Source organism: Rhinolophus sinicus, chromosome 7 (genome assembly GCF_057876585.1).
Source record: "Rhinolophus sinicus isolate RSI-liver-muscle chromosome 7, RSI-T2T, whole genome shotgun sequence".
Lineage (NCBI taxonomy): Eukaryota > Metazoa > Chordata > Mammalia > Chiroptera > Rhinolophidae > Rhinolophus > Rhinolophus sinicus.
In genome coordinates this window covers 2,739,694-2,760,017 of record NC_142507.1, presented here as the reverse complement: position 1 = coordinate 2,760,017, position 20,324 = coordinate 2,739,694, and the positions used below count along the sequence as shown (strand labels likewise).

The 20,324-nt window shown below is 42.6% G+C and overlaps 1 protein-coding gene across 15 annotated transcripts in view; it reads left to right on the top strand.

Moving 5' to 3' along the window:
- The window catches only part of RALYL (RALY RNA binding protein like), a 1,518,143-nt gene that overhangs the window by 1,073,773 nt on the left and 424,046 nt on the right, over positions 1-20,324 (top strand). For 3 of the 15 annotated variants that reach the window (XM_074318480.2, XM_074318482.2, XM_088799345.1), the window contains one exon: positions 6,132-6,208. The exons of the other annotated variants lie outside the window; for them this stretch is intronic. The gene's annotated coding sequence lies outside the window, so the exon portion shown is untranslated. The remainder of the gene's footprint in view (positions 1-6,131; positions 6,209-20,324) is intronic. 15 annotated transcript variants of the gene reach the window in all.

Below are 20,324 nucleotides of genomic sequence, written 5' to 3'. Positions count from 1 at the left end.
AACGAGTCCAAAATTTTATAAAACTATTTGTCCAGAACTGATTTTATTCTTATTTTAAATTAGTTTATTATAAAGGGCAATGTCTTGCTTCATTAAACGCTAAGGTAATACAGAAAGGAAACTAAAAATCAATTTACCTGCATATATACTCTTTAATTTTAGGGAAACGGGCTTTTTGGCACTCAAAAAAATTGAATATTACGATAGTCAAATAGCAGTTAACATCTTGTTTTGGAATTAAAAAAATAATTTCTTCTTGAACTCCAATTTCAGATAAGCAAGTGAGCAGTTGTTACAAAGCAGAACTTCAGGTGTGTCCTATCTTCATGTTTCATACATAATCTGTTTAATTTATATGCAAATTTAGTGTGGCGATGTTATGTTCCAGTTTTTCCTATTAGCCCAGAGACATAATGGCTATTTTTGATATTATTATGGAACAAATTTTGCTTAGTATATTAAACGTAGGGTATCGTAAGATAGAAACACAGAATTATATGGATTTTGCTTAGAAAACATGGAAACAAGTAACATACACACTGTGGAATTGCTTGAAGAAAATCATATGCAAAATTCAATATTGTAGTCAGTGCTGATTTTCCTTAGTGCAAAAGGTGATTTTTTTTCAAACAGTCTGTCATGTGCTTTCTTAGAGACTCTTACTACATATTTATCTGCAAGTTAACGGCAGAATAAGGTGTAAAGAGTAGAAAACAGAGTACGGAGCAGCCCGGTTTCTGCTCCTCACCTTAGTATGTTAGGAGGTACCTGTTCTAAAGCTCTACTTTGGAGCAGTAGCTGCTCTTCTCCTGTGTTCAGGCTTTAGGATGTCAGGTGTGTTTTATACTTTATTCACAAAGCCGTTTGTTCCCTTCTGCAATACCAGATACAGTCTTAAAGCTCTAAGAGGAGTCCTGTTGAAAGAGTGTGTACAGTGGCGACATGACTGTAAGGAAGATCTAGGTAACGTTTACATGTCATTGTCCCTGGCATGCCTTTCTTATTTCACCACACTCGTAAAAATGTAGATGAGGACGATATAATTGTCTTTACAGAACTGGGAAAACGGAAGCAGGAACACTTCCATGAAGGGTTTGCTCTCATGCACTGTTGGTGGGAATGTAAATAGGTGCAGAATGTGGTACACACACACACACACACACACACACGCACACTCACACACACACAATGGAATATTATTCAGCCAAGAGAAAGAAGGAAATCCTGCCATTTGTGACAACATGGATGGACACTGAGGGCGTTATGCTAAGTGAGCTAAGTCAGACAGAGAAAGGCAAATATCATCTGATCCCTCTTCTATGTGGAATCTAAAAGAGAAGAAGAACTCTTAGAAACTCAGAGAGTAGAGGGTTGGGAGGTGAACTGGGAAATCTCTCTCACACTTTCTGGCCAAGTAAAGTAGAATTTATCTCTGGATAATGTAAAGCAGTACTTCTGTCTCTTACATCATTGATTCAGAAAAGCATGTCCTCGTCCCAAGATCCAGCCCTCTGTTGTTTCTCCACTTCCGCCCAATCCGCAGTGTCTTTGGGGGAAGTAACACACTTGAATGGATGACAGCATTGTTGCTCATTCTTCTGTAACCAGGGAAACCAATTCGTCCCACCTTACCCAGGATTTGACTGGTTTCAGCACCTCAAGTGTCATGTCCTGGGGACACCCACAATTCCAGGCTCACTGGAAAGGTCAGTCACTTTATTTGCAACCTATGCCAACTTTAATTAAACATGAAATTCCAAACTTTCCGGAGATTCTGCTACTTCCAGTGGACCATGTTTGTTTTAACTCCATTGAAAGTTGTTTATTCTTTTAATATCAACATTGGCCAAGTTGATTTTATCTTTTGTTTATATTTTGAAATCAATGAACTATGTGTTTTGTATTAAAGATATAAGGTTAATACATCATATTGAATATACCTATTCAAATCGTGGATATCTTTCCAACCCAGGCAATGGGGATGCCTGCCTAGCCTGCCCTCAAATGACATAGATGGACAAATACAAATGGAAGGGATGGAAAGGTGAATTTGGTCCCTATGAAGGTTGATTTTATTGTCAGCTGGACTGGACTAAGGGATGCCAAGCTGGCAGGTAAGACATCATTTCTAGGTGTGTCTGAGAGGGTGTTTGGGAAGAGATTAGCATTTGAGTGGGTGAACTGAGCGAAGCAGATGGCCCTCCCCAGTGCGGGTGGCCCACACCCAGTCTGTTGAGGGCCTGCTGAGGAAGTGGAGTGCCAGTTCACTCTCTGTGGGAGCCCCGACATGCATTTGCTCCTGTCCTTGGACTTCCGTGCTTCCTGGTGTGGGGACCGAGTCCCAGAGAGCAGTTTCCAGGCTCTCGGCCTCACGTGGAAAGGTGCTGGCTCGGGTGGTAGATGACCATCAGCTGTAATCAGATGGCCATTAGCTGTTACTGGTTAGCCATTAGCCACTAATACAACTGCTCTGGCTATGCTGGCAAGGGGGTTGGATGGTTGGTTGGTTGTCAGAGCAGCGGACGGCAGATTGTGGATCGTGTGACTCTTGATTCCCGTGTCTCCAAGCCAGCCGCCAGCGAGAATATAGTGGTATGACTCCCCTATCTATGGCTCCGTGGGTGTTCCTTTTTGGCCTCACCATGTCCTGTGTTCTTATGCGGTGAGCAGGAGCTGAGTCCCTGCATTTTTTATACATATACATACATACATACATACATACATACATACATACATACATACATATAGTGTGTGTGTGTGTGTGTGTGTGTGTGTGTTGATTCTGTTTCTTTGGAGATCCCTGACTATTATAATCTTTTAAATGAGTTGTTCTAGAAAAGTCTGTGGGGGTCTCCAGGCCCTGTCATGAGTGAAGCCCTTGCACCTTTGAAACTGGTACATGCCCTGGGCAGGGGGAGAGATGGGTAAATTCTCCTTTATTTGGGTCTAGCCTGTGTCTTTCCTAGGGTTCCACCTACCATTGGCTTTTGAAAAGGTAACCTGAGTTCTAGAATATCAGCACAGATGACCCCTTGAACAACATAGGGAGTTAGGGGTGCCGAGCCCCACACAGTCGAAAATCCACATGTAACTTTTGACTCCCCGAAACTTAGCTACAGTTGTCCCTCAGCATCCACGGATTCATCCAACTGCTGGTGGAAAATGGTATTTCGGTTGGGAATCTGTCTGGGAATGGGAAAATACTGTTTTTGACCGGTGGTTTGTTGAATCAGCGGCTATGACTCCCACGCCAGAGTGCATTTACTTAAAATCATCCGGATATATAGTAGACCCACTCACTTCAAACTTGTGTTGCTAGAGGGTTGTCTGGACTTGAGGAATTCTGAAGTCGGTCTGCTGAATGAAATGAAAAAGTGAAGGTACATCAATTTTGTATCACAAAATGTGGCACGCTTAAACTGAAAGTCTTAGTTATTTTTGAAACTTAATTCAAAAATTACTGAATGAGTGAGTACCTTGTAAGGTGCTGTTCTGGAATGGAGGGGACATGACAGCAGTTTGCCACATGACAGAGGTCCACCGGAGGCCAGAGCTGCCAAAGGCATCTCTGAGGTTGCAAAGGGTCAGAGGTGTTGGTTCATTTGCTAACATCTGTCAGCTGTTTCGGGTGCCATGTTTTCTGTTCCAGTCTTTACCTTCGTATAATAGCCTCCAACGTTCTAGGCAAGAGTGGCGTTGTGTGCAAAAGTATGTGCAGGTTTTTCTCTGAATGTACGCTCTCCCACAAAGCAGAACTTTTCTCATTTCCAAAAAGGATGTTTCCCCCCAGCAGAAACCTGTGTTTTGACCTATATCAGTATTCGCTAAGTCAGGGTGCATTCTCAACGTGAACAGCAGGTAAAGGGCTACCTATGTAACACGGGGGAGTACGAACATTAAAAGACAGTCTCTGACAGAGAACCATTTAGTCATCTTGGCTCTCCTTGATGTCCCATCTTGTCCACATTCTTAGAAACATGGAATCTTCATAAAACTGTGGTAGAGAAATAGAACTGGACTCTGAATCAGGGAAATACTACTGACTGTGCAACTTTCAGCGAGCGATCTGACTTCTGTGTCTCGATTAACTTTCCTTGCTCTAAAGGACTGAAGTAAATTATTTATTTCATGTTTAGACCACTAGAGGTGATAGGTGTCATCATAAGCCTCCCCACTTTCTAAATTAGGAACCTCAAGTGCAGAGGTTAATTTGCCCAGTTGGATAGCATGTAAGCCTAGAATTGAAGCAGGTTGCCGCCCTCATAGCTTTTAATATAACCTCACCCTCTAACTTCTGTACCTATCCAGTAGTCCTGCATAAGATTCTTGGGGGATTAAATGAGGTAATATCTGAACAAAGTAGGCATTTACTAAATGGGTTTTGACTTTGAGTATAAACTTTTGGGAAGTAGAGATTAAAAAAAGAGTTATTTTTGTTGTTGTTATTTTTTAACGAAAAACAATTTGGTTCTTAATAAAATAAAGAAAACTTTGTTGGAAAAATATCGTGTGAACAACCCGGCCAGTAACGGTGATTGGAACGCATTCAGGTGACTGGTGGAACCCCGCTTTCAGCCTGAATTACTTTAAGGAGCATTAGGTCACAGATGATTGGATTTTCTAATTATAGAGGGAAATTTATGCAGGATTTCATTGTCTTTTTCTTATTTCAATTCCAATTACCAAAGACTATGCCTAGATTTAAAGGGTCACACTTAGAGCAGTGACACTTGGAAGAAATGAAGACCCACTTAATTATTCCATGGGACCACAAAATGCCAAGAACAGCCATAAAATGCTAAAAGTTCATAGCAGACAAATATTTTGGTGTTATAGATTTTCATCAGCATCGTCATGGTGATACTAACACATTTCTTCCAATACCAGGTCAGACATTACATCACGCCTGGTTGGTGGTCAGTTATTGGCTGGCTAGGTGAGAGTCAGGGCAGAAGGTAATACCTCACGTTATACCCGAAGCATCACTTCTCTGTGTGATTCCATAGCTTTCAGTCTGGACAGATGCGTTTCCCGAGTTTGCATTGGCTTGATTTCCCCAGTCCAAATTTAAAAGAGGAGGAAATATTTGCTAAGGATACAGGTTTGTGGATATTTGAAGCTCATTTATTATTTGGGGACCAACATATTTTGTGACAAACATTTTTTAATGAATCATCATTTCTAGATGTAACTCATAGGATGACGCTGCCTTTAACAAATTGAATAGACTCTGGGACGGGCGGGGGGAGGTTTAGAGGACAAATGTTTTGGAACATTGAGGTTAGAGGTCTCATTGGGTATCTGTGTAAAATTTCTGCAAGGCAACCAGACATACAGTTCTGGAACTTAGAGGATAGGTAGTGATGTTAAACATTGGTTTGAAAATCACCAGCTGCTTTGGTGCCTCACATATGGGAGCTGAGGTAGATAGACTCAAATGTCATTTACTGGATTTTCAAGAAGGTGGAGAATCGTGATGTGATTTGCTTATGGCTGTTTTTCACTATTTTTGAAATCAGTGATTTTGATGAGCACGTAGAAGGTGGGCGGGTGTGTCAGGATTTCAGATATCATCAAAATGAGCCTAATTAATGTACTAGATGCAAAAAATGAGAATTCAGTTACTTTCATTTGACTTGAATTGGTGTCTAAAAACCAAATGAAAATTTAGAAGAATAATTATTGAATTTTACCTTTAGGTTGAAATATTAAATACAGAAAGGATGGCAAAGCCAGGCTTTATGAGGCTTAGTGTGAAGGTAGAGTAGGTATTTTTTCTGTACACAAGTGGCTACTTCCTTCTGAAACTCTGCTGCCCTCCTCTCTCCCACCCAAATAAACGAGTTGCAGTATTGGAGTCTCTCAACAAAAGACATTCTCTGTAAAGTCTGTGTCTGGGAATTGGTTTATTGTTTCTGTCACCCCTTCCTAATTCTTCTACACATTCAGAAAAGTGATCCCAGTCTGACTGGGTGACGAGTGAATGTGTAAATTATGTAAAGTTATGCAAAACCTGTTTAAGAAATGTTCACCAAGGGGCTACTGGGAACATCTTAGCTACCTGCAAGTATTTGAGGGGTTGTTACTGTTTCTCTTTCCCCACAAATTTCCTTTTTTTTATATTTCCCCAGAAACTTATTCTCATAATCGCCTTTCAAGACTCAGTTCTAGAAACACCTTGTCCATGGGGACCTGCCTGATGCTCCAGGTGGGTGTCCATTCCCTCTTTGTGTCCTTGTGTCTCCGTCCCACCCTTATAGTTTCACCACATTGAAGGGCCATTGACTTATTGACACGTGTGCTGGTCTCCACTAGTCTGGGAGGGACGTGAGAGCACAGAACTCATCTCACTAATGCGCCATTCATGTCTGAAGCCCAAGTTCAATGTCTGACAATGTGCTTTTGTATTGAATTGCACTAGAGAGAGAATAGAAATGTCCCCTGGTGCTCTGGGGGAAAGAAATAGGGCCAAAGGGCAGAAGTGACAAGGACACAGATGATTTAAGCTCATGACTAATAATTAGCGCTGTCTGCAAATGAAATGACCTGCCTGTACAACGTAGGTCAAGCACGAGGTGACAGCAGACGGAGGAGAGGTCGCCCAGCCTGACCTCTAAACGCCCCTCCAACTGCTGTGTCCTCTGCCTCACATGTTCCTCACGTGTCATTAACTGCCCTCCTGGGTAGCCTTTAGAAGTACTTTCACATATATTATCTCATTTATTTGCACAACTTTCCCGTGATGGATGTAGGACAGGTATTATCACTCTAATTGTTCAGCAAAATGAGGCATGAAGACGTTAGCAGCTTGAACAGAGAGACTCCCTCCGTCAGCAGGAACTGTGAGGCCAGACGATCATCCTCGTGGTGGTTTTGTGTTTTTATTTTTTTAGAGAGAGAATATCTGAAATGATCCGGTTTGGAGATTGTGGGTACATAGTCATTCAACTACTCATGAAGCCATGCTTTGACCTGCTTATCCTTCCATACCTGCTGGATGTTTTACAAATGATCAAACGACTGTTGGGCTTTCTCAGGCCACTTTTCACTGTCCTACTGTGTTTCCCCGAAAATAAGACCTCGCTGGACAATCAGCTCTAATGTGTCTTTTGGAGCAAAAATTAATATAAGACCTGGTCTTATTTTACTGTAAGACCGAATATAATTAATATAATATAATATAATATAATATAATATAATATAATATAATATAATATAATACAAAATATAAGACTGAGTCTTATATTAGTCTTTGCTCCAAAAGACGCATTAGAGCTGATTGTTGGGCTAGGTTTATTTTCGGGGAAACAGGGTATTTACAGCATGATTTTGAACAGCTAGGACACAAACTGAAAGACCTGGAACATGAAACAGTGCAGGGGAAGCAGTGACAACACACCACGTGTTGCAAAGGTCTGGGCGGGGACGAAATGTGACTTTGAGCACACACACTGTGCCCCATGGCAGGACCCCAAGGCGGGAGCCCGGGCTGGTGCAGGTGGGTGATCGGATCTGGCAGACACTCCTGGCCGCATCTAGCTTCCCTGGGAAGGCTAGACGTGGACAGGAGTCTTTCCAGGTTGCATTCAATGCCTACGTGTTATGCATTTCATTTTGTGAGGTTCTCTCTGGGTTCTTAGTGTGGTGGCTACCAAGAAGGGCTGTGCTGAAAGTTATATTTTTCCTGATGAGAGGTTGTGGCTGTATGAGGAATGTAAAGTGGTCATTTCAGTTCCCTGTTCCTGTGTAACCAGCCACCCGAAAAGCTAGTGGCTTCATACAATAGCAGTTCTGTTTCGTCGTGATTCTGTGTGTTGACTGTCCCTCTGCTGGTCCCTGTTGTGACCACTCACTGAGCTGCATTCGGCTGGTGGTGGGGCTGGGCTTTCAGTCTGGACCCTTGGTTTTCCCGCGTGTGGCCTGCAGGGTGGTCCGTGGGCTCCGAGGAAGTCCAGGAATGGCACTGCCCATGGAAGAAATAGTGGCTTCATTGCGTTGGTCAGAGCAGCTCACAGGCCAGCGCAGACGAAAGGGGTGCAGAACTGACTGCACCCCTTGGTGGTGGGAACCGTGAAAAGGGTAGCAAGGCAGGTGGCTGGTGGCCGTGGGGGGGCGACCATACTGCATGCAGCCTGTTACAGTGACCAGCCAGGAATATAGTGACATGCAGACGGGGGTGTGAGCCCTGGAATTGCTCATCTGTGAAATTCACAATCACCTAAAAGTGATACAGATGACGCTTCCCTCTATAGCGAGTAAAAGCCCTGACAGTCCCCATTCTTTCTGAGTAACCATTCATCCAGTCATTTATGATGATGCTTTTTCCATCTGTTTAGCTTTTTTTTTTTTTTTTTTTTTTTTTTTGTGTGTGTGTAATTTTGGGGTGTGATAAACACTTTTGGAAATACAGCGGATGATCATTTGGGGATCGCAAATTCTTATCATTCATATATTGACTATGTAACTGTGTTGCCTTAAGATAATTTAATTGTGTGTAACTATTGCTCAGTCCCAATAGCTTCTGTGTAACCACGATAGATTCACTGATTATTACTGTAATGCATTGCTTAGTTTTTTGATTGATTATTGAATTTTATTGAGATAGAATTGGATTAATTTTAAATAGAATTTTAAATCAGATTCTTCAGTAAATATCTGACTTGTTTCTAAGTTATCTCAGCAAAATCCTGAGTCATACTTGGTTTCCTTTACCACTTAGTGATCAGTAGATAACAGAAAGTGCAATTTTTTCTATGTACTATTTTGAAACCTGAAAATGTGCTCTACAATTAGTCCAAATTGTTTGGACCTTTTCTTTCTTTTCTTTTCTTTTCTTTTTTTTTTTTTCCTTTCATGAAGTCTACATGAACTCCTTAATTTTCTATGCATTTGATATTTGGAAATTTTATTCTTAACATATTTTTTACTGCTTTGTCTATAACATGGCATTAAGATACCATCTTAGTGATTTTAAGTTATATAGATTGCTTTTTCACAGTTCATTGCATCAGTTCAGGTTTTTGTAAGTTTAAAAAATAAAATCAATATATGTTTATAAATTAATTGACTGGAAATAGATTTCACATAATAAAGCAGGAGATTTTATGTCATCATTTAGTAAACTTAAAGCTATATTTTAGAAATCTTTCTATTTCATCACTAACATACTTAGAATATTTCCACGGCAGTAAAGTCAGTTCTTTTCTATTGATAGAAATTTGCATGACACCCGTGACTGTAGAAGTCGTGGTTCCAGATCAAAAGTTTTTGATAAGGTCTTCTGTTTGTAGATGTTATTAATTTCAGTGTTTCAAGCCTCGGCTTCTGATTTTACATTTCATTTCATCAACTGTGTTATTTCACTAGTTGAAACATGTAGTGTACTTTTGTAATGGAGGCTTTTATATGCATAAGAATGTTCTGATTCACACTGGAGACTCAAAACGATATTCCCAGTTTACTTACGAGCAGAGAGTATTTACAAATCTAAACTGAAAACAGTCTTTTAAAGTGTGTATCAATTTTTTTATAATTTATTTTCCAGGTGACAGACACAAAATAATAAATATTGAACAATGTCTGAATCTGATTCTTGAGCAATTCTATAAATAAAAAGTAAATAAAACTATAGTTTATTTGCTCCTATAACTATGATTTAGAATGAAAAAGCATACATTTAAATATAATTAAACAAATCATCTTATCCTGTTCTGTGAAGTAACTACCATAAATTATTTTTATAGATTTTTGAATTCATAATGAGAAAAAGTTTCTAAGTTCTTAAGTGAATTTAATAGAATGTTCTAGAACTATAGTTTTCCAACCTATTGGTGATCTATTAATGGGTCATCAAATCAGTGTTTTTTTTTAGGTTAAACTCAGCATTTTTAAAACAGTGGAATAGAATTGAGTAAAATCGATTAAATAGAAAATAGAGTGTATAGGCACAGAAAAAGAATAGATGTTTCGTAAAAGCTTTGTTTCAGTTTTCTGTATTTATATGAGTATGTAGTTGATTACAGTTTAAATATGCCTCTAACTGCTTGGTAAAATCAGATTGAAAGCCACTTGTTCAGAAGCAACTTATTTACTGCTTCAACAACAAATTTGTCTTACTATTGAACTGCGTTGAGGGTCCCCAACTGTATTTTGATGAACCACAAATTACTTTAAAGATGAGCTGTTTTTAATCACACAAAAAAGTGTGAAATTTGGGTCTTACAAGTTTTAATTCCACGTTGGCCTCTTGTATTAAATGCTTATCTTTCATATTCAAATGCCTAGGACTCGTCTATTGACTTACCTCTAAGTTTTCAATTCATTCTTCTTAACCATAGGACAATTGTCAATCATTCCTGAAGTATTTTGACAGGAAACTTCCCATGGACAAGAGTAAATATATTGATTTACAGGACAGAAGAGTTGTAATATTAAGAAATAGCAAGGTTCTATTAATTTTACATAAGCATGAACTGACAGGGTACTTTATCAAAATGAGATGATGTCTATAAGAAATCTGTGTTGTGCATAACGCCACTTCTCCCATTCCACAGGCAATTCAGATCCCTAGTTTCATGTGTGTAGTTGTCAATTAAAGATTAATAGATCACTTTGGTGCTGAGGGCGGACGAGTTGTCTTTGGTAATTGGCCATTCATATTCTGCGTTGGTGCCTTGGTTTTCACCTTTTGCTGAGGCACCAAAGGTATGATTCTTCCTTCATGACGCTGGCCAGCATTTCAGTTGAGGAGACACAGTAAATGCTCCTGCAGTTTGACCTTGAAGTCAAATGGTGCCCATTCTTATTTACCGCTGTGCTGTTCCACCTTTGGGAGTCCCTTTTCCAACACCTCAGAATAATGGCTGAATGAGTGAAGGAATGAATACATTAATTTAAATAATACAGGGGAAACTGTGGCATTGCTTGTGAGTTTAACGCGTGTTTGAGAAAGGATGTGCTCAGGTTGTTCTGAAGGAGATCAGACTACAGGTGGATTTAGAGGATTGAAAGGGGGGGGGTTCTGGGATGGGGGCGGGGGAATGCCATGAGCCGAACTGCTGTCACACACGCGATGTGTCTGTAAAGCGTGTCCTTTCCTACCTCTTCTCCCCTAAAGGAAAGCAGCTTTCTCTGAGGCTCTGATACGGAGGGGGCCGTGGTGGGTGGAATAGCAGTGCTCTAACGTTGTCTCCTGCCAATCCTCAGAACCTGTGACTGTCACCTTACCCACAGAAGGGACTTTGAACATATGTTTAGGGGCGTAAACCTTGACATGCAGAAGTAGTTTTGGACTCTGCAGATGGGCCCAAACTAGTCACACGAGTCCGTAGAAGCAGGTCATTTTTCTGACGATGGTCAGAGAGAAGCGCTTTGACAAAAGGAGGAAAGATTCAAACTACGAGGGAGACTTGACCTGCCATGACTGGCTTTGAACCTGGAGGAAGGGGCCAAGAGGCAAGGCATGTGGGTGGCTTCTAAACACTGGAATCAGTCCTCAGCTGACAGCCTGGAAGGGACAGGGACCTCAGATCTTCAATCACATGGAAATAAATTGTCAACAGCCTGAATGAGCTGGAGAGTGGGTCCTGTAGAGTCTCTGGGAAGGGACCCAGCCATGTGACACCTTATTGTTGGCCCTGCGAGACCTGTATGAGAGTTCTGGCACAGGAGGAGCTCTAACGTAAGTGGTGTGACATAACCAGTGAGTTTGTGGTAGCTTGTGACAGCTGCATGGACTAACGCAGTGAAGGTATGTTTGGGAACACCACCGCACCCCTTTTTGCAGCTCTGCAACAGGAGTGAGGCCTGACCCACAGGCATCCAACCCCCAGGCCAGCCAGGGGTCTACAGACTCTAGGTCACACAGGGACACGTAACCTGTCCTGGCTCAGAAACAGACTTGGCCAGCTAAATCCTCTCAGTGTCTTTCTCTGGCCTTTGTACTGGTAAATACGGGCAGGAAAAAATGTTTATCATTTGAGATGTAAGCTTGGCTGAAACGTCAGGAGGAGATAAGTCCAAGCTGAGGTCCATGATGGTCCAGGTGCAAGATGACGTCATGGAGAGCAGGAAACGAGGTGCCACCAGGCGCTGGTTGTCAGGAGGGAGGGACGATTGAGGCAGGTATGCAGATAACAGCAGAGACCTCCCAGTCCTGGATGCGGGGGAGGGCGGAGGGGGCCCGTACTCGTCCCGGTTCCCACTGTGTTCTTCCAACAGACCTCTTTTTCCTGTAGCTCGTTTAAGGGAGTCTGCTTTGTTTAAAACCCAACGAGCTGCAATAGAACATGAGCAGGAGTAGTCATCAACAAAGCCGGTTTAAGTGGTTTAACGTGGAGACTCCAGAATGAGGAAACTGGACCCAAAAGGGAGAAGGAAAAAGACAGCAAGGTGGGAGGATAACCAATAAGGCCAAGACCCCCTGTATGAAAGCACTGGGAGAAATTGCACTCGGGATGGGTGCCTTGTCCCGGGCCAGTGTCCTTTTATAGGAAGAAAGTCTCCATTGTTTCTGTTCCTGGTGTCTTCAGTTTGCGGGTGTTGGTGGCTTCGTCAGTCAGTTGATGGTTCAGTAGCTGATGTTAGCGCTGCGATTGGTTTTCATAGGTACCACCTCTTCCCTGGTGAGCCAGCCCTCTGCCAGCACCTGTCAGTACTGGAGTTCTGTCTCTGAGCAGTGCCAGCTCCCGTGTTCAGTCTTTTCTCCCCTTCTCTTGCCTACAGTCCTAACCCCGGCCTGATGATGTGTCTTCATTGCCAGCTGCGTGAGGCCCCACTCCCTCATCCTTTCCATCTAGTCTCACCCAGATAGAACCCCGCAACAATCCTTTCAGAACTTGAAATGGTTCCCTGACGTTGATAGGCTCCTGGGGAGTACAGCTTTCAAGGCTCTGCCGCCCAGTTCCAGCTTCCATTTATCATGCCTCGTGCCCCATTATATTCCTACAGAAACGTCTTCACCAGCCAACTTGGCTCACTCCAATCCCCGTACATATACCTCTTGGTGTGTTGCCAGGGTGTTTGCCCGCCGCAGTCCTCTCACCTTCAGTGTGCACCCTGGCACTCTGTGCCTGCTCAAGCCCTAGGCCTTTTTGTTGAGCGCCTCTCAGACCAGGAAACGCTTTGCCTCTGGAAGAGCCTGTGCTGCTATTCTTGTAACAACAGTGGAAAGGACACGTCCGAGCTCCAGGAGAACAAGACCAGTGACAGCAGATTTCCTTCCCTCCCTACCAAATGCACCGTCAGATAATACTAGGATTTTTCCAATATCACTTTCATCTGTAATCCAGAGAATGACAATCTGTAAATATCAGACTACTCCAGACTTCAAAGCTGGGTCAGCCAGCTCAGGCTGGCCTTCCCGCAAGCGGCGTTTTGACCCTTTGTGTTGCATGGCTTTCCCAGGGATGGAGATTGAGAGTTCCTGGTGAAATCAAATTGCAGCCTCAGTAGGTAAATGCCAGTCCTTACAGGTGGCACTGAGAACAGAGGGCACCCCGTTGCCCTAATCAGTGTGTGGGGACTTGTAGTGAGAGTGCGCGTAAGCAGGGGCCGGAAGCAGCAGATGTGCCCGTAGTCGCCCACTCAGCGTGGATCTGCCGGGTCTCACGCGGGAGCCCACAGGGATCTCGGGCGTCCTGATAAAGGAGAAGCAGCAGCATCCATCGCTTCCGTCTTCCACACAGGAAAGACAAACTGCCCCATGCTCATCCATGAGTGGCAGGGCCCGTTCGACTCTTTCCCTGAGCTTCCTGCACGATATCCAGCTCTAGTTCTAAATCCTTTGAGCTCTGTTTCCTCAAATTTCCTAAACACTGAACCCTTGAGTGAAGCCTGTCGTATCTGAAGCATGTGTTGGTGATTAATCGGAGGGACTTAGTTATCCCTCAGTCCTCCACTCTTATCTAACTTGTATATCATGTTTTAGTTCTAACCTACTTTTTGTCACACCTCCTTAACCAAATGATAAGATCCCCGAAGGTAGCCACCGTTCCTGATTTTTTCTTGTATCTCCAGAGACGCTCGCCCAGAGCTCTTACTCAGATAGCATTTACTGGCATTTACTATGAATCAGGCGTTCCTGTGGACACCCATATCTTGCCTATGTTCCATTCTTTTTCTCATCTCTACAGTGCCGTGTAAACATATCTGTTAGCAACAAGGCAGCCCCAGAACCCTGCAGCCAAAACAACGATTGTTCCTTGCATGCTCACTGCCATCTTTGCGCTGGATCCAGAACACCCTATAATACACCTAAGTGGCCCCAAATAGCCCAGTTCAGGCTCAACAATTGAGAGCCTGTTTGTCACCAGGGTTTATGTAAACACCATTGCTGCAGTTGAACTCAGAGCAGAGAGAGCTCCGAGAATGCTGGCTATTCCAGGTTCGTATCGGGTGGTAGGCTACCCTGCTGCTGATTTGTTTTACTAGAGGCTTGTTACCAGGCTCAAATGCGCCATCTTTTCAGGTCATTAAAATGTGGATAAAAAGCAGGATGGTTTCGAGGGAGGATTAGAGGGAAAACTGTGAGGATCCCTGAGAATAACTTAAGCCGTGACTGTGAACCATACGGCTAATCCTACATGAAATGAAGTGATCAGAAAAGGAGTACGTCTTTTTTAGGAAATGCTTCAGGACATTCGCACTCTAGGAGACAAATAACCATGAGGGGTTCTTCAAATAGCTGTCATCATAAACTGGTGACATTTCATTTATTTATAGCGGCTACTTAGAAGGCCGGCCATCGTCTGCCCTTTTCAGCCATACCATATACTTACAATCATAAGCACCTCCATACGAGGCGTCACTCTTAAAAGCAATCCGTCACCCAAGGTTCAGTGTGCGTAGTATGTGAGTCTTTCACATCCTAACACATGGAAATGCATAATACAGAACTAAGCTCCAAAGGAAAAACAGGAAATCTCCAGGTGCAAGAAGGGCTACGGGAAACCGCAGGCAGAACAGTAAGCGAGGGTGATGCTGTGTCCCAGGGTGCATTGGCTTAATGCCCGGAGGGGGACAAGTGATGGGCTTACATGAGGCAGGAACAGAAAGCTGAGCCTCCTTCATAAAGCCGGGGCCCCCAGTGAAGGAGGCTTGGAACAGGCTCAGAGTAGGTAAAAGGGATTCTGGGGGACATTTCAGCCCCTAGTTGGGCCCTGCGTGAATGTGCAGTCTGATTCAGTCTGACTGCAGGCCATGGGGGCCCCAGAGTGAAGGACAGGATACGCCTGGGACCCACAGAAGCAAACAGGAAGTAAACATCCAGAAGAGAAGCCATCTCAGGACTCCTTTCACTGTGGGTCATTCTGTCCAGTCCACCCGAGCAATAGTGTAGAAAACTGTCACTAGCAGTCATGTGCCATAGCTTTCTCCAGGAGAGGACAAACGGGATGGGTCCTTTGCTGTCTCACATCTCAGGGAATGTTCCCCAGTGGCTTTGGCATGGACGTTCTCGTAAGGCACGAGCAGTGTATTAACAGGGAAGGGAAAAGAACAGCTTGAGTGTTAAGCAATCTGTCAGCATACAGAGTTAAATTAGGGACATTTTAAAAAGTCCTTAAAACACTCTCACTACTACGCACAAAAATCCAGAAGATGAAAGAGTACCCAGTAATTAGCGCTGGGCATACATGGTGGAGTCGCATTGCATTGGCAAATGTAAGAAACCGCCAACCCCACTGCTTTCCAGGTGATGACTGTGACTTGGTAACTCTTCCTCTAAATGCTTCGCTCTTTCCAGAGCAAGACGTCATTCATACTCTGTAAGGGAAAGACGACTGCTGCATGGTGAGACTGGGAGCATAGTGGTGAATGCAGGTCAATTAAAGATCAATTAACTTGAAACGTATGGCTGGCAGCCACTCCTGCCACAGCATGGTGCAAGCTTTGGTAAGCAGTGGCTTATTCAGCAGAGGTCTTGCAGGCAGGGACCAACAGAGGTGGGGTTGCAGGTCTCCTGTCGTGATACAGATGGAGTCAGAGGCAGCTGTATTCTTCAGTCGCTTTTGCATGACCTCATCTTGTGACATGTCTTATGTAATTGTGGTCTGAATTAAAACTACTTGTTTTGAATTTCCATCCTTTCCATTTCAATTCTGTTATCTCAGTTCTGTAGGAATTAGAAACCACATGTTATCGAGGACAGGAAAATATAGCTCATTATGTGGAATTAATAGTTCAGACTGATTAGCAATGGCTGAGTAACAGTATAAAAGGGATTTCAGTAACATATTTAATGTGTGCCGACAACTTAATTATTATTTTAAGAAAGACCATCAATTCTGAGTGCTTGTGAGTCAACTCTATATTTATTTTCCCCAATTTTTGTAAATATTTGCTGGGAGAACTAGGTCTTAATACTTGAATCATAGAAATACATGTCCAGGTATATTGCTAGAAAACTATAAAGAAAATAATAATGTGGGCATTTAATTGAAGCACACTTTCTTGATCAATGAGCTTTTTAAATTACAGCAGAAATGTTTATCTTGGTCATTTCCAGACGTTCTTGAGGGTAAGGATGCAAGTAAATGAGTTTTGCGTTGTGTAATGTGCTGTGAAGTTGCCTTCGTCATAACCAGCACGTCACCGTTTTTCCATATCCCACTGTGTTGACAGCAGACCGCAGGCTGACACTGGCCTTTATTGTGTGACAGTGACAGTCCATGAAGGCAGGGCTGGCCACTCCCAGTGAAGGCCCGAAGCGTGACAGCCCAGCTCTTACCTCGTCAGGAGAGCAGACTGTCTGCTCGGCTGCACATCCCAAGACCTCCTCTCTGATTTGCCTGGTGACCATCTGCAGGAGAGGGGAGACCGGTCACTCTCTGGGGAGGAGGAAGTGGCACAAAGGACAGGCAGTGGGAGTGGGGACGTGGGAACCCATCCCGAAACAACAGGGGTCAGAGATGCTCTTGGAAAGGGTTTGCGTGGCTCACACAAGACAAAAGCAAACAGAGATTGGATAGAGGTTAAGATTTCAAATTTTAAAAAATAAAGGGTAACATGTGAAAGCGTAAGTCTTTAAAATAATTGTTCGGAGGAGAAAGGAGAGGACGCCAGCCCTGAAGAGCAGTAAGAGGGCGACGTTAGGAGTTTTCAGCCGACGACATGTGACATGAAGTCTGCGCGTGTGTGCAGGTGTGTGCAGGTGTGTGTGTATCATTTTACATATCTTTCTATAAAATATGTGATGTACTGGCCTTAGGATGACGTTGTACTACTAAAATATTCATATAGACGGTCACATTCGACACTTTTTATTCTTAATTATTAGTTTTTAAAATGGGAAAGTAGAAGGAATTCCTTGCACATTTCTTAAAGCTTTGAAGATAGGAAATTCAACATGTTTAAATTTAAAAGTCACTCTTCCTGGCTGACTCTAAGAAATTACAGTGAAGGAAGAACGTGGTGGTCGGTGAGGGACTCCCACGCCGGCGTGAACAGTCTCAGGGAGCTGACCTCGCAGACACTGCCATTAACCCACAGTGTGATTGGGGACACTCTCCTTTCTCCCTTACAGCTTTCCTTACTCAATTTTGTTTTTCAAATTACATAGTTTTTTTTCTTGTAATGTTACAAGAAATCCATTTTTTTTGCTGTAGATTTGCATGATTAAAGATAAGTGTGTTTAATTTTGTCTTTTTTTGTATGCTGTATTTGTGTTCAAACAGTTGTATCTTTCTATTAAAAACATTTATGTCAGACTAGATCACAGGATACACACACATAGACCTATGAGTATATCTGAAACTAGAAACAAACAATCCAGAAATAACATTAAAAATCATTAAGAATCTCGTTTACAGTAGCATTTAAAAGATATACTTGTAAAAAGGAAAATTATGAAACTTCTGAAAGAAAACAGAGAGAATCCTTGTAACCAAGGGATTAGGCAACAATTTTCTAGTGTGACAAAATTAAAAAATGATAAATTGAACTTTACCAAAATTTAAAATGTTTGCTCTTCAAGAGACAAGAAAATAAAAAGACAAGCTAGAGAGGGGAAGAAAATATTTTCAAAACATGTATCTGATAAGGGACTTATATTCCAAACTATATAAAGAAGTTTTTTAAAGATTTAATATTGACAGCAGTTTTAGGCTGACAGTGAACCTGAGAGGAAGGTGCAGTGATTTCCCATATGCCTCCTACCCCAACACAGCACAGCCTTTCCCACTGTCCACCTCACTGACCAGATTGTACTTTGTTTTCAAATCAAACATGGACCTATATGGATATATCACTGTCACCCAAAGTTCCTAGTTTACCATGGGGCTCAGACTTGATGTACATTCTACAGGTTTGTAAAGAAGTATGACGTGTATCCACCATCATAAATTGTACAGAGTCATTTCACGGCCCTGAAAACCCTCTGTGACCTGCCTGTTCCTCCCCTGACAAAAACTGGTCTGTTTATTGTCTCCACAGTTCTGCCTTTTCCAGAATGTCACAGAGTTGGAAGCATACAGTGTGCAGACTTTTCAGATTGGCTTCTCTCACTTAGTCATATGCATCTAAGTTTCCTCCATGTCTTTTCATGACTTGACAGCTCACTTCTTTTTAAGGCTGAATGACATGCCACTGTCTGGATGGACCACAGTTTATCCATCACCTTCTGAAAGGCATCTTGGTTGTTCACAAGTTCTGGCAATTAGTATGAATAAACTACGATAAACATCCATGTGCAGGTTTCTGTGAGGATGTAAGCTTTCAACTCCTTTGGGTAAATAATGGAATACTACCCAGTAATAAACTGAATGACTGATACATGAATGAATCTCAAAAACACTACTCTAACTAAAAGAAGCCAGCTCCAAGAGACCACGTATCATGTTATGTCACTTATACTGACGTTCTAGGAAAGGCACAGCTGGAGAGGCAGGAAGTAGACCTGTGGTTGTCTGGGGCTGGGGTGGGTGTGGGAATGGCCTGTAAATGAGCCCAAGGCCACTTTGGGGATGAAGAAAGCATTTTAAATCTGTATTATGGTGATGGTTGGACACCTACACACATGCCCTAAAATCAAATTGTGCACCTAATATAGGTGGATTTTATTACGCTGCATATTAACTGAGTAGAGCTGTTAAGAATTAGTAGGCTACCCCCAAAGTGAGATTTTAGGGTCATTTTCTAGTATTATCAGTGGGGAGGTGTACATATAAAGGAGAGATGCTGAAGGCAGGAGCATCCATCTGGAGAGACGGCAGGAGGCCACTACCTATAAGCCTTCAGAGGGACGTTCATTAACTTGGCAGATGTTCCGTGATGCAACATCTGGCTGAGGGAAACCTGGTTTCATCAGCAAAATGAGCAATCGCATTGCGACACGGGCTAGAAGACTAGTCTGCGCACAATTAGTTTATTTACTGCTGTAGCCAGAACTGCACAGCAAGGAGAATGACAATTCCATTTATAAATTATCATGGCGCTATATTGGGGTATCCTGGGAAATAAAAAAGAAAACAGAATTTCAGTCTGTATGAATGGGTCGTAAGCTACATCATAATCAGAAAATTGCTTGACAGACACAGAACTAGGGCAGTTCATTAGGTGAGGTTGATGTTTCCTGGTGTCAGGTGCCAGTGGCTTGCTCAGTTCATTGCACAGTGGGGATGGTCTTTTCCAGGGCCCACCGGGCAGATGATAGAGGCTTAGATACAGATGTGGACAGAAGCACACAGAAACAGTGACATGCACTTGCTGGATCGATGCAGTCTAGCACATTTGCAGCTTGCTCAGGTGAATTTGCATTGTTCAGGCCAGGTAGTTGCCCAGTGGGTTCTCCAGACGGCGGCTCCCAATATGGCGGCTGGCTTCCCTCAGCAAGAAAGGACATTCGTACGGAAGCCACTGTCGCTCCGTTACTAATCTCAGAAGTAAACCTTGTTGCCTCTGCTGCATCACGTTCAATAGAAATGAGTCATCATATCCCCATTCAAGACAGGAGGTTTGTTTTGTTTGGTGGAAGGGAATGAGAGCTAGAGGGTTATCAAAATAGCTTAAGTGTCTTGCGCCATGTACGTTTTTAGTCTTTTCTTGATCGTCAGTCTGATAAAGACATAAGAAAACTAGGAACAAGGAACCATAAAAGAGAAATCTTTTTGTCTACTGTCCTTTAATTCCCTTCTCCTTTCTCATTCTAAACTCAGACCTACTTTTTGATTAGTTCATTGGCAAGAGACATGTTTTTCCCATCAAGCTGTTGCAAAGCCCCTCAAATCCAGGGTCATGATCACATACCAAAAATGACATTTTTACCCAAATATAAAAACGAAATGTGAACTTTTAAGAAAACCTTAGTACTTAAATGTGGTGGTAGCATC